The sequence below is a fragment of the Culex quinquefasciatus genome, chromosome 2 (genome assembly GCF_015732765.1).
Source record: "Culex quinquefasciatus strain JHB chromosome 2, VPISU_Cqui_1.0_pri_paternal, whole genome shotgun sequence".
Taxonomy (NCBI): Eukaryota; Metazoa; Arthropoda; class Insecta; order Diptera; family Culicidae; genus Culex; species Culex quinquefasciatus.
The window spans coordinates 124,985,192-125,000,628 of record NC_051862.1 but is presented as its reverse complement, the minus strand read 5'-3'; the positions used below and the strand labels follow the sequence as shown (position 1 = coordinate 125,000,628).

The 15,437-nt window shown below is 36.8% G+C and overlaps 1 protein-coding gene across 2 annotated transcripts in view; it reads left to right on the top strand.

Moving 5' to 3' along the window:
• Positions 1-15,437, top strand: part of LOC6045657 (lachesin) — a 163,719-nt gene that overhangs the window by 58,717 nt on the left and 89,565 nt on the right. For both annotated transcript variants that reach the window (XM_038255005.1, XM_038255006.1), the window contains one exon: positions 3,373-3,572. The gene's annotated coding sequence lies outside the window, so the exon portion shown is untranslated. The remainder of the gene's footprint in view (positions 1-3,372; positions 3,573-15,437) is intronic.

Genomic DNA, 15,437 nt, shown 5'->3' with positions numbered 1-15,437 from the left:
GTGGTCCTATTTCCACTCAAAATCTGAGTTGGAAGGTGTTGTGCTGCTTCCTACCTGGTCGGTCAGAGTGTACTGACTTAGGCACCATGTGCAGCTTTTTAATAGTTTTAGTGCAAATATAAATAATATAAATAATCAGTGAAAAACCGCAGCGCGCTGCACGGTGGGCTTATCCAACGGTTTATGTTTAAAAAAATAATTTGCTTGGCTAGTTAGCTTTTTTAAATTTGGAAACATGGTCCAAATATTTTTGAAAGTTTAATTAAAAACCTTCTCAAATTATAATCGATCGTTTGCAAGACGAATTTCCCGAAATAATCCAACGTGAATTAGCGCAAAGAGAGCCTACCTACATGCAACTTGCCAAGTTGGCTTCCACGCAAGAGCGCAGGTGTTTTGGCACTTAAAATTGGGTGCTCGTAAATCAAAGAAGCATTTAACCGGCTCACATACCTATGCACACATACAGACTGGTGGATTTAATCGCATCAAAGTGGTGCCATCTGTTTGGCTTTTCCGCGCTGTTTGAATTGTCACAAATTCGCGAACGGTGATGAATGTGAGGCAGCATTCTGGCGACGGAGAATTTATAATATTCAACTTGTGAAAGACGGATTTCGTCGGAGAACGAGAACAATAGAGAACTTTGCAGACGAACGATTCTTGTTGAAAAGGCTTTATAAATGAGTGAACAATTCCAAAATTGGAAAGAATTTTGGTAGTTGACAGACTCAGTTTGCAGTCAATGACTAAATTTTATCAAAAAATAATAATTATAAAATAAGACATAATTGTCCAGACTTTAACTAAGATTGGATTGAGATCTGTCAGAAACCTTATCAATACAGAACTAAAACTCAACCCTAACTGGACTTAAACCGAACTGATTTTTAATAAGATTTGCTCATAATTAAACTTTATTTGGCTGAATCCAAACAAATTTGATCAATATTTTAATGAATTTTCCTCTAACTATCCCCCTTCTATCAGCAAGAGAAACAGGTTTTTTGTTTGATGTGTTTTCCTGTTAAAAGCTTACTTTGTAACATAAAATTAATGGCATCGAAAGATACATGACTATTAGACATAGCTGCAAGGATCCCCCAAAACTCTATTTAAATCTTAAACTAACTTCATGTTTAAAGCTAAACCTGAAAAATAAACTGAATTGAATTGAAAATTTAATCAATTTTTAATAAATTTCAACTAAGACATAGTGAATAATTGGAGAAATTTGTATTTTTTTAAATTGAGAGTTTCTTTAAGTAATTCTCTGGGAACAATGACTACTTAAAATTTCCATGATTTGGGTAAAAAACGACACCAAGTGGAAAATGTATTTTCCGAATAATGATTAAGTTTTGAAGCTTTGGTGTCTACAGAAGAGGTGTTGCAAATGAGAAGGGCTAATTTTGTTTTTCCGAAAATTGAACTTTTTAGGAATATTTTTGGGATTTATTGTGTCTTCTAAAAAATTGTCTTATTTTTTTATATTATAATGCTTTGAAACTTTTTAAGATACACATTAGGATGGTTCCAATCCGAGCTTCCTCGGGGCTACCCCATAAAATTAAAGATCGGCAAAGGACCATCCATAAACCACGTGGACACTTTAGGGGGAGGCGGGTAAGCGATTGTCCACGCTCCATACAAAAAGATTTTTTTTGTATGGACAATTGTCCACGAAGGGGGGGGGGGGGGTTGAGATTCCCAAAAAAGTGTCCACGTGGTTTATGGATGGTCCCCAAATCACTAGGCTAAATTCCAAATTTGAGCTGGGGGTAATCTCGAGTATGCCCGGATTTGGACCACACATTGATCTTTAAACTGTTTTTGTAACATTCAATTTGCAACATTTACTTATTCTCGCCACAAAATTTAAAAAGTGATTTTATTTTTTAAGAAAATAATCTTTCTTTTTTTAATTTTATTTATAAAGATATTTGTGCAAATTTTTACAAATACTTGTCGAGAACTTCAACTGTGGCTGTGGTTCAAATAGTGTTTGATTAATATTTCACTTACTGAGCTTTACTAAGATACTCTGATTCCACAGAACTAAACTGAGGTTTGACTAAGATTTGAAATTAATTGGTATCTGAAGATAACTTGAATGCTAGGTTGGGGAAATAAACCAATTTTAAGCCTAATAAGCGGTCTTGTTTGAATGATGCTGGATAATCTGGAGTGTTCCTTGAAATTCAGTAAAACCAAGTACACCAACGAGTAGAGCAACTTTTTGTGAATATTTCTGTTTATTTTCACTTTTATTAAAAGTTATGCTATTCCTTTTACAAGCATTTTAAAAAAATATTTCAAAAACGCATTCTAATCAGTCGTGTGCATTGGGCCACGCCCATTTTTCTATTTTCAGCTTAGTTCTTTTTTTCTTCCAACGCTCGTTTTGGTCTGCTTCGTGCTGCCAACATTGATGAAATTTTGAGTGAACACTCACGAAAAGTAGCATTTATAGAGAAAGTTTCCTGGCAACACCACAAGCGCTGCTGGTGGTGTTGGTGGCCACCCTTTGTTCTTTATTTGCCTTAGCTTCTCGCTCGGTTTTCTTCAGCCTTCGATTGGAATGGATGGTCAAAATTGAAACGTCAAAAGACTTAGCGCGTTTGTTTTTTGGATGGTGCTTGCTAATTATTTACATGTTTCGGGATTATTTTTCAAGTGAGTGACTAAGTAACGGTCAAAAGAACATGTTGCCGGTAGTTGAAAGCAATTTTATATCTTAAGCGCTTTGAAATCGTTAGCGCAAGTGAAAAGATATTGATGGCGACTTTCGTTAAGCAGTTAACCTCTCATCTTGCGTGTGGATGTGTGTGCCACCAAAATGATGAGAAATGGTCTCGCAAAATAGAAATTATGATCAAAAGTGCATTAAATTTGATCTTTTTGGCCAGTAAGTGGCATACATTCGCGTGCTTACTCGAGGCGGTGCTGTTGCTGGTAAGTTTATAGCCTAAATAGTATTTTTGGAGCTTTAATCGAGCATCAAACTCTCCATATTACGAAGAGAGGTGTTTGATTAGAAAGGGTATATTTCCCCTACTTTCAATAAGATTTAACTTTTATTTTTCTGAATTTGGACTCAAGGTTGGTTGCGACTACCATGTTCAGAAATTTTTCTTAGAAAGGAAGAAAAGTGAACCCTCAACCATTTGTTCAGCGTTACCCTCTAATCTCCAAAATATTTCCACTGGTATGACTAAAGTAACCTAAGATTACTTCCTTCCGGTTCACGTGTCTAACATTCCACCGCCCAGAGCTGTCACATTTGTAAAATCCCACAATAAATTCTTCCCCGCCAACTGACGTTACTCTAAATTCACACATCACCTTTTTGCCACCGGCTTATATTTCCAGATTAGCACGTGACCTCGCCGGGATCCTTCCAGGCAGGAGCTTTCAATCTGGGACACGAACCCTGGTGCAGCTTCAGCTACAGCTCAACGACGAGGACGAAATAACCGACGGCTAAGCCGATTATTGTGTCTGTGTCACATGCATGAACAGCTGAAGGTGCCACAATTCATCTCGTCCTTGGAGCGTAGAACCAGAAACAGGTAAGGGGGCCACTTTCAGCTGGGGGTGGTTCAGATGTTAATCCCTTGGACTTATATATTACCTCAAGAGCTTCGAGCGTTGAGACGGGGTCGGAACAGGTTATGGCCGGATGTGAAATTGTACAGCTTGCCAGACTGGATGCTGCTGCGATGGCTTCCTCTGGAAAAGGCAGTAAGGAAACTTTTTGCACGGAAAAAGAGAAGTTGTGAAGAAAACGGGAATCTGGATATTGCTGACGCAAAATGAAAGCTTCACAGAATAATTTTCTTTCCGTGTTATCATAAGCAGCTAGTCTAATCAGGGGAACGCTTTTTATCAATGGCAGATAGCATATGGGTAATTCTCTACCAACTCACACGAAATCGGGAAAAGTTGCCCCGACCCCTCTTCTTTTTGCGTGAAACTTTGTCCTAAGGGGTAACTTTTGTCCCTGATCATGAAGCCGAGGTCCGTTTTTTGATACCTCGTGACGGAGGGGCGGTACGACCCCTTCCATTTTTGAACATGCGAAAAAAGAGGTGTTTTTCAATAATTTGCAGCCTGAAACGGTGATGAGATAGAAATTTGGTGTCAAAGGGACTTTTATGTAAAATTAGACGCCCGATTTGATAGCGTACTCAGAATTCCGAAAAAACGTATTTTCATCAAAAAAACACTAAAAAGTTTTAAAATTCTCCCATTTTCCGTTACTCGACTGTAAAATTTTTGGAACATGTCATTTATGGGAAATTTAATGTACTTTTCGAATCTACATTGACCCAGAAGGGTAATTTTTTCATTTAGAACAAAATTTTTCATTTTAAAATTTCGTGTTTTTTCTAACTTTGCAGGGTTATTTTTTAGAGTGTAGCAATGTTCTACAAAGTTGTAGAACAGACAATTACAAAAAAATTGATATATAGACATAAGGGGTTTGCTTGTAAACATCACGAGTTATCGCGATTTTACGAAAAAAAGTTTTGAAAAAGTTACTTTTTGCGTTTCTCTTTGTTTCGTCGTCCGTGTCTGTCGCGGGTGACCATGAACGGCCATGATCGACGACGACCAACTTTTTCAAAACTTTTTTTCGTAAAATCGTGATAACTCGTGATGTTTATAAGCAAACCCCTTATGTTTATATATCATTTTTTTTGTAATTGTCTGTTCTACAACTTTGTAGAACATTGCTACACTCTAAAAAATAACCCTGCAAAGTTAGAAAAAACACGAAATTTTAAAATGAAAAATTTTGTTCTAAATAAAAAAATGACCCTTCTGGGTCAATGTAGATTCGAAAAGTACATTAAATTTCCCATAAAATGACATGTTCCAAAAAATTTTACAGTCGAGTAACGGAAAATGGGAGAATTTTTAAAACTTTTTTAGTGTTTTTATCGATGAAAAATACGTTTTTTCGGAATTCTGAGTACGCCATCAAATCGGGCGTTTAATTTTACATAAAAGTCCCTTTGACACCAAATTTCTATCTCATCACCGTTTCAGGCTGCAAATTATTGAAAACACCTCTTTTTCGCATGTTCAAAAATGGAAGGGGTCGTACCGCCCTCCGTCACGAGATATCAAAAAACGGACCTCGGATTCGTGATCAGGGACAAAAGTTACCCCTTAGGACAAAGTTTCACGCAAATCGAAGAGGGGTCGGGGCAACTGCTGTGTGAGTTGGCGGAGAATTACCCATATAGATAAAAGGGGGAAATCTCGTCTGCTCGTTGAAGCTCCACGTGAGCTGGAAAGAGGAATCTGGTTACATAAATAAATATGTCTGTGAACCCAGAATCTGGTGCAGATACAGGACACCATCCGGTCCAACCAACGGGAAGCCAACTGCCAGCGCCAACGGCCGATGGATATCCGGTGAGAGGCAAAAGAGGCCAGATGATGGCTTAATGTGCTTTAAGGAAACTACAGATATGATAATTGAATGGCCAGACGACACACTTGCTGAATAGATTTAATTAGCAAACTGCAAATTTCTGTAACGAAAATACGATTCTTAAAGGTTTAAGAAATGTTAAACAAAATTTTCATTAAAGAAATCAATTCACACCGCAAACCCCACAATCGTCCTGCAAAAAACTCCCTGAAGCGGAATAACTCTGCTCCTAATCGGCGTCACAGAGATAATCACCAAATGATCACTTCAATCTCGAGCTCAAGTCGTCCGCAAATCCTATTAGCTATTGCTGCAGAACACAAGACCACAACCCCGGCCACTCTTGTGGCCTAGAGCAATTAATCTTACCCCTCCTCCCCTACCAAAAACTAGACTCCTAATCAAGGACTAGCTTTAGTGGCATTAGTGAGAGCGAACAAAAAAAAACACAAATCATTTGAGCAGCGAATCAAGTCAAATCCCTTCTGAATTCCACTATGTAATGCTCGGCGTGTTTTGTCTCGAGAGACGAGACGCGCTGATTCTGACTGAATCTGTCTGACTTGGTTGGTTGGTTCTGAAGTTTCTAGCAGAACAATCATTTATCTCATCTTTTAATTCCCATTTTGTGGTATGGCGTGTAGTAGATGAGAGACAGTGACAACTAGACGTTGAGTTTTGTGACAAAATTTTCAAAAAATCAGAACTTTTTTAGTCACGTAAAAAATACAAATTTGTTGCAACTTATTTAATATATATTACACGGATTATTTATTCGAATTAAAACAAATAACTTTTCATTTAACCCAATGTCTATGGCAATTTTACTCGTTGAGCAAACTCAGAAAGTGTGGTAGGATCGGGGTAGTTTTTGCGTGGAAAAACCTTCGCCTCACTTCATCTTCGACAGTCGCGATCTTATCTTAACCACTGTCAGGGTACAAACATTAATTACAGAAGTTTTGCTTGTAAAATTTTGGAATCAAAGGAAAGGTTTGCTTTCCAACTCTTTGTTGGGGCCATGGAAAGTCACATGTTTGTTTTTTGTAATAAAATGAACCAGATAATGATTACCACTGATTTATGTTTAGGGCAGCGAATCACCAAGAAGGTTAAAGCTGCCAGAAATAAATGAATTAACAACAACAACAACAACTGATTTATGTTTGAATATTTGTTTTTAATCCTACCTCAATATCTTATTTTAGATAAAATTTGATATGTATTTTGATTCAATATTATAATCTTCAGTTTTATAAAATTCAAACATTTACTTTTAACAAAATTTCAAACTCAAACAGCAGAATCGTAGCCTTATAGTTTAATAATAAAACAAAGATTTTTTTTAAGAATCATAAAAAGGAAAAAGAATTTACATTTAAGAACCAACCTCATTGTTTGACAATTTCCGAACACGTGATTTCATGCTGAGCAGTTCTTTACGAAATCGATTCTTTTTTATTAATTTAAATTTTTGTATTTTTTAATCCGGCTGAAACTTTTTTGGTGCCTTCGGAATGCCCAAAGAAGCCATTTTGCATCATTAGTTTGTCCATATAATTTTCCATACAAATTTGACAGCTGTCCACAAACGATGTATGAAAATTAAAAAATCTGTATCTTTTGAAGGAACTTTTAAATCGATTTGGTGTCTTCGGCAAAGTTGTAGGTATGGATTAGGACTACACTGAAAAAAATGATACACGGTAAAACATTTTTTGGTGATTGTTAATTTAACTTTTTGTCACTTAAACTTGATTTGCAAAAAAACACTATTTTTTTTGTTTAAGGGGACATCAAATGCCAACTTTTCAGAAATTTTCAGGTTGTGCAAAAAAACTTTCACCGAGTTATGAATTTTTTAATCAATACTATTTTTTTTTAATTCGATATTTTGGTCGCAAAAATTTGCCAACTTCATTTTTTGATGTAAAATCAAATTTGCAATCAAAAAGTATTTTCATAAAGTGCACAGTTTTCTAGTTAAAGCCATTTTAAGGTAACTTTTTAAAAATAGTAGTAGTTATTCATTTTTTTCAATTAGTGCACATATTTGCCTACTTTTGAAAAAATATTTTTGAAAAGCTGAAAAAATTATCTATATTTTGCTTTTTTAAACTTTGTTGATACGACCCATATATGCTGAGATATTGCCATGCAAAGGTTTTAAACCGAAAAAATGATGTTTTCTAAGTCTCACCCAAACAACCCACAGTTTTCAACTGTCGATATCTCAGCAACTGATGTTCCGATTTACAATGTTAAAATATGAAACATTCGTGAAATTTTCAGATCTTTTCGAAAACAATATTTTCCAAATTTTTAAATCAAGACTAACATTTCAAAAGTGCCAATCATTCAATATTACGCCCTTCTGAAATGTTAGTCTTGAAAAAATCAGTATTGATTTAAATTTTTTTTAAAAAGATTTTTTGCACAACGTGGAAATTTCTGAAAAGTTGGCATTTGAACATATCAAAAAAAAAAAAAATATGGTTTTTTTGCAAATCAAGTTTTAGTGACAAAAAATTAAATTAAAAATCACACACACAAGTTTTTTTTACCTCGCTTAATTTTTTTTCAGTGTAACATTGCCGAAGACACCAAATCGATCATAAAATTCCTTCAAAAAATACAGATTTTTGAATTTTCATACATTATTTTGTATGGACAGTTGCCAAATTTGTTTGGAAAATTATATGGACAAACTAATGAGGCAAAATGGCTTCTTTGGGCATTAAAAGGTCTTCCTTGACCTGATTAACAGTGTAAACTAACAAGTTGTCGTATCCAATAAACCAACAAATTACAATTTACAAAGGATTAAAAAATTAAAAAAAAATCGAATGACCGAAATCTCAGAGAATTGCTCAGCTGCTGTCAGTCGTTCCAATTAGCAAATTTGGATTTGCTCATTCAAATGCAGTTCCACAAATAAAAAAAAAACTATAAAAATGAAAAAAAACAAGCCAAAGTTCCAACATTTTAATGCAAAACGTCTTTTAAAATGCATTTTACACTAGATCAGTTGTTTTGCAATCATAAGTTTAAAAAATGAAAAATTTGACGAAAACAAAAGATTTAGCGAAAAAAAAACTTGCATTTTCATTTCATTCCAGCTGATTGCACTTATATTTTCATTGAAATTTTGAAGTTTCTTAAAAAAACATTGTTTTGCCCATTGATTTTTCGGGCTTACTTTGAAGCGGGTGGTGGGGTGACAAAAACATTTGATAAAATTTGTACCAACCTAATCATATCGTAACAATATTAATTTAGGAAATAAAAGTCACATAGTTAAATTAAAAACGCCTCAACTCTAGCTTCACATTAAATTCGGTCAGACTCAAAAGCTCATCCACCTAAGCTTCCCATACAACCCAGCTGGAAAACGCACCACGGCGACAGAGCGAAAATTTAAATCATGATTGTGCCTCGAGGAAATTGTTTTCTGACTCGGGTATGACCTTTCTCAACAGCAAAACTGTTCATTGTGTTCGTGATCCAACAACCGTTGGCCTTTTTTATTCTTCTTCATTTCGGGTGTGTCGGCCTGCCAGCCAGCTGGAATAATTGACCGAGCACGGAAGGAGGAGATGCAAATGCTTAGGGAGACCAGCCTGAAATGGAATGCCCCCAGAATTTGTGCTTTTTTTTTGTGTCCTCCATCGGAAAAAAAGTGGAAAAAAATTGGGTGCGAAAGGAAGTTTGTGTGGAGGGACGGAATTTTGCGCCAGACTGTTTTGGGAGATCAGACGATTTTTCGGAAGCCTTGGGTTGGCCAAATTGAATTCATTCGAGTCTTATCTAATTGGAGCCGGAAGACTCTGTTGAGTGAGACTCGTGGGGATCGGGCACCGAAAAGGGAGTCGCTTAAAGCACGAGGAATTTTAATCGAGTTTTGCTCAACAGTTGTGCTTCATTTGCATTTTGATTAATTATTCGATTCGGTGTAACCAGGAACGAGAAAAAACGTTACGTGGTTTTCTTGTTATGGGAAAAAAGTGCAGCTCAGATTCCATTTTTGCATTCTTTTTGAATTAAATTAAGCGTTTAAAAAGGCATTGGGATAATTTAAATGCAAATAGTATTTTCGAAATTTCAAAACAAAGCCTTCGAACAATATTTCGTAAATTATAATCACCGAAAGTTCTTGTAGCAAGAAATTAAAGAATAAACAAAACAACATCATTTATTTGTGAATTTACTAGTTAGGAGCACTATACAGGCAAATAAAATACTTTGAAAATTCGTGCACGGGCTCGGAATCGTTCCAGAATAAAATCTCATAACTAATTTGAAAGCCTGATTTTTGAGAGCTCTTTTTCTTAAATACTTGAGCAATGTTTGTATCCACTTTTAATAATTTTAGCCGATGAAAAACCGCTCGTAAAACCCACACTTTTTATATTTCTCATTTGTAGCCAAAGGGTCAGAGACGAGAATTCTTTTAAGGATTCACGATTTAGGACCGTTAAAAGTGGTCAAATCTTCAAATCAATTTTTAACAACAAGCCATTCGAAAGCTTGCACTCTGACAAAAATTTGAAGCTTTTCCAAAATTTAGCCCTATTTCTTCTTATTAATTTTTTGGTTTTATACAGAATCATACAATGAAAATCAAATTCAAAAGTCGAATCATAATCATACAATCATACAATGAAAATCAAATTCAAAAGTCGTCAAGTCAAACATATGAATCCAATATGTTTTTGCTGATTAATTTTAACAATATGGGCAATAATTTGCCGCTGAAATTTTGTAAGAAATAGGCATTAGTTAATTTTCACGATTTCGCGGACAGCGTGAAATTCGTGAAAATCCACATTTTCCGCAAAACTCCGTGAAATTCAAGAATTCAAGAAAAAACAAATATTTTATCCACAAAGTCTTAAAAGTAAATTTGATTAGTTTTCAATTGAAAAACGTGATAATTACTTTTTGAACTCTTGAGTTGAACTCGAAGATTTGAAAGGAACACAAACTCAAATAAGTGCCATGAATACCTAATTTGATATAATAATCAAATTAAAACATAGGCTAGCATTTGTATGTTATTTAAAAATTTAATTGTTTGAAATTTGATTTTTAGACATTTTTTTCAAATTCTTTGAAATGTTTAGTGAAAATACAAATGCAATCAAGTGAAAACAAGTGCATTTAATATCGATTGGGCTTGTTTAAAATCATTTTGAGTTTAAGTGAAATTTCCATTTACAGTTTGTTAAAACTCAGATTTCTGAAAACTAATAATAGTGGCTTATGTGCTAGGATAATTCCTGGGTGTTGAATAGTGGTTCGAAAAATGACCTCAATTTTGAACTGTCAAAGTGGAACCAATTTACTGTTCGCCAAAAGTAGAGAGTATTGTTATCAATCAATAAAAATTGCTTTTTTTTTTTGCAAAAATGAAAAAAAAATGAGGACCTGGAGTTGAAGTCAAGAAATCTTAAGAAAGTTGAAAGCAAGATCGTTATTTTTTATAATTATGAATGGAAGTTGTTTATGAAGTCGATGCGGTTGTATCAATCCAGAAGCTGTCTTAATTGTTTGATTTTGTTTGAAAAGTGAAAATTTTCTCTGTTGGATCAACTTCGCTAGAATTAGCGATGATGGAATAGGGGCAGAATTCCAAAATCAGCCAGGGAATTTAACTGCGTCACCCGTAAAAAAGAAAAACATCTTCTAACCGAACGAACCTTGAAAACACACACAATTTTACAGCAAAAAAGTCAAAAAGTAGACAAAATAAAACACTTTTTACAGATTGTAAAATAGCTAATTTCTTTGCAATAACATTTTGACTACCATTTCATTTGGCATATTTACATTCAAATCATTTGGCATATTTACTTTCAAATCTATTCCAATCGGTTCCAATCGTGCTGTCAAAACAGGGTTTCAATCGAGGGACAATGCCTAGCAAGAATAAGGTTGCAATCTGTTTAAAATATTCTGGATGGAAAAACGAGATTTCTTACATTATACATTGTTTGAAACATTTGTTTACAGTTATTACAATAGTTTTACCAAAAGTTACACATTTAAATATCTTGTTTTTTCGATTGAAAATATTTTTAAGGTGATTCCAACCTCAATCTGGCAAGACTTGGATTGGATCCCTATTTTGATTGCTCGGTTGGATCCCTTAGGGAAACATTTCGCCTTTCCATATAAGCTCCATATAACTAAGAGCCATTATAAAAGTTGGGAAATTTGTTTTTCTTTGTATCTATTTTTTTCTCAAAAGTCATAGTCATAACCTACAGATCTGCCCAAGATACCAGATTGATCAGAAAATTATGTTTCAAGTTGCCGATTTTCAAATATTCATATGCCTATTTTGTTTTGTTTTGATTACCTTTGTAAAAATGTATAACATGACAAGTTTTCTAACAAAAAACCACACTTTTTACAATCTTCTAGACTTTAGTAAACATCGTTTTTTAGCATAACTTTTGAGTTCGATTTGCGATGCCTTTTCGTTGGGTCGCAAAATTTTTCGCGTCCGTCGCAGTGTGTTTTTCGTTTTTTTTTTCGCGTGCGTGTGTGCGTGTGAAGGTGCGGCTGGCTTTGGCTGTCCCGATGACAGTTAGCCAGTTCGATTTGCGATGCCTTTTCGTTGGGTCGCAAAATTTTTCGCGTCCGTCGCAGTGTGTTGGGAGCGTTCTTTTATTACGTAACGCGAAAAATCGGACTTTTAGACCCCTCCCCCTCGTAACAAAATTTCCATACAAATTTTAAAAATTTTGTATGGAGCGTAACACGGCCTCCGACCCCCCCTCCCCCCCTACTGCGTTACGTAATAAAAGAACGCTCCCGTTTTTCGTTTTTTTTTTTCGCGTGCGTGTGTGCGTGTGAAGGTGCGGCTGGCTTTGGCTGTCCCGATGACAGTTAGCCAGTTCGATTTGCGATGCCTTTTCGTTGGGTCGCAAAATTTTTCGCGTCCGTCGCAGTGTGTTTTTCGTTTTTTTTCGCGTGCGTGTGTGCGTGTGAAGGTGCGGCTGGCTTTGGCTGTCCCGATGACAGTTAGCCAGTTCGATTTGCGATGCCTTTTCGTTGGGTCGCAAAATTTTTCGCGTCCGTCGCAGTGTGTTTTTCGTTTTTTTTCGCGTGCGTGTGTGCGTGTGAAGGTGCGGCTGGCTTTGGCTGTCCCGATGACAGTTAGCCAGTTCGATTTGCGATGCCTTTTCGTTGGGTCGCAAAATTTTTCGCGTCCGTCGCAGTGTGTTTTTCGTTTTTTCGCGTGCGTGTGTGCGTGTGAAGGTGCGGCTGGCTTTGACTGTCCCGATGACAGTTAGCCAGTTCGATTTGCGATGCCTTTTCGTTGGGTCGCAAAATTTTTCGCGTCCGTCGCAGTGTGTTTTTCGTTTTTTCGCGTGCGTGTGTGCGTGTGAAGGTGCGGCTGGCTTTGGCTGTCCCGATGACAGTTAGCCAGTTCGATTTGCGATGCCTTTTCGTTGGGTCGCAAAATTTTTCGCGTCCGTCGCAGTGTGTTTTTCGTTTTTTCGCGTGCGTGTGTGCGTGTGAAGGTGCGGCTGGCTTTGACTGTCCCGATGACAGTTAGCCAGTTCGATTTGCGATGCCTTTTCGTTGGGTCGCAAAATTTTTCGCGTCCGTCGCAGTGTGTTTTTCGTTTTTTCGCGTGCGTGTGTGCGTGTGAAGGTGCGGCTGGCTTTGGCTGTCCCGATGACAGTTAGCCAGTTCGATTTGCGATGCCTTTTCGTTGGGTCGCAAAATTTTTCGCGTCCGTCGCAGTGTGTTTTTCGTTTTTTCGCGTGCGTGTGTGCGTGTGAAGGTGCGGCTGGCTTTGACTGTCCCGATGACAGTTAGCCAGTTCGATTTGCGATGCCTTTTCGTTGGGTCGCAAAATTTTTCGCGTCCGTCGCAGTGTGTTTTCGTTTTTTTCGCGTGCGTGTGTGCGTGTGAAGGTGCGGCTGGCTTTGACTGTCCCGATGACAGTCAGTTCGATTTGCGATGCCTTTTCGTCGGGTCGGTAAATTTTTCGCGTCCGTTGTCGATGTGCAACAACAACAAAACCCTATCATACCATTTCATCTCGATACATCGTAACTCGTCGTTCGCAAAGTTAATCAGTACCTCACTAAACATCAATCATTCAAAACTCGTGAAATCATCTCAAGTTAAAAATTACACTGTTTAACCCTTCAGTTTTAATTACAAATGATTTTGGTTCTATCTTTCCACAGCCGGCTGTCTAAGACTAGACCATTTCATTTAAAATTTAACAACAGATAAACGGGAAATGTCTCATCCGCAGCCTCCGATTGCTTGCCTTGAGAATAATACAAAATACCATTCAACAAACACTATGATTTTGGGTCGCATCATCATCTTCTAGGATGAATCCTGACCAAACACCCTATCCTACTAACAAGTTTTCAGGTTCCTGGCGCTCGTGGGGTGTAAGCACAGAGTAAATCAGCTGCCCTAGTAGCAACCTGCGCTAACTAACATTCCCGTCCCTTAAAATCGAGGTCTACAAACTGACATGGCGGGCGCCGTTGGTGGCCAATGACTGTTACCTATTCGCAACTGATCTAGCTTTAGCAATCATGGTGTTTTATCTTTTCAGCGCATTCATACATGCTGTTGATAAGGGAAACATCACTAGATCGTCGAAGCCTATAATCAGTAGTGCTGAAAGGATATTACGGTTCTGTTCAGCAACGGAGGGGCAACCATGGGTGATCTCTCATGCTCATGCTCATGCTCATGCTCATGCTCTAGACTTTAGTAAACATCGTTTTTTAGCATAACTTTTGAAGTACGTAACTAAACTTCATAATTTTCAACATCGACTTATGGGACCCCAAGACGGATCAAACCGGTTCAAAAATTGCCGAGCAAATCGAGTGACAATTTTTTATCAACATCCCACCACACACACAAACATTCGCTCAGACTTTGGTCCTGAGTAGATGGGTCTAGGAGGTCAAATTAGGAAGTTCATTTTTCGAGTGATTTTAAAGCCTTTTCGCATTGAGGTGAGGAAGGCAAATGGCTTCTTTGGCATAGGGAATGCATGGGCAAAATTTCATTAACATTCCAACGCCCAAGGCTCCAAAAAAGTTGGAACGGTAACTTCAACTCGCTGGTTCTCGGGCACAACTCAACCAATCAAGATAATTCTTCTTTCCAGTGATTTGTTAGGATGTCTAGATGATTCTAGAATTTTGCAGAACTTAATTTGATCAAGTCTGTAATTTTTGCGATCAAAAACATCGTTCCAACTTTTTTTTTTCGCGTGTAAAAAAAAATTCGCCAAAAATTCCGCGGAGGCAGTCTTTTTGAAAAAGTTGGAACGATGTTTTTGATCGCAAAAATTACAGACTTGATCAAATTAAGTTCTGCAAAGTTCTAGAATCATCTAGACATCCTAACAAATCACTGGAAAGAAGAATATTCTTGATTGGTTGAGTAATGCTCGAGAACCAGCGAGTTGAAGTTACCGTTCCACCTTTTTTGGGTGGCTTGGGCGTCCGTGTAAGTTGGACATGCGTTGGGCGTTCCAGTGTTAATTAGAATTAGAAACTCAACAGAATAAATAAGCTTTCCCTTCCTTCTTGGGTAAATAATAAATGCATTTTTGCCGTATAAAATTATTTTCAACAAATTGTAATTTCAATTAATGCTCTTGAATTTAATAATACTTATCTTGTATATTGTTTTTCTTAATAGAGCCAATGAAAAAGACAATAAAACGATAAAGCAATTGTCTTCAAAAGAGATTTAAATGCTCAAAATATAATTTCCCTAATGCTAAAAGCAGATAACAAACTAATCTTCCCATTTCAAAGCAATTTCCCAACTCAGCGTCACAAAAAACCTTAATCCGAAAATTGATAACCGGCTCTAAAAGCACAAATTCATTTATGTTAACACCCCAGAACTTCTGCGAACCATCAGTTTCACCGTCTACGCCCACTCTGAGTGCCAAAAGTTTAATTGAAATTGACATTTATGATTA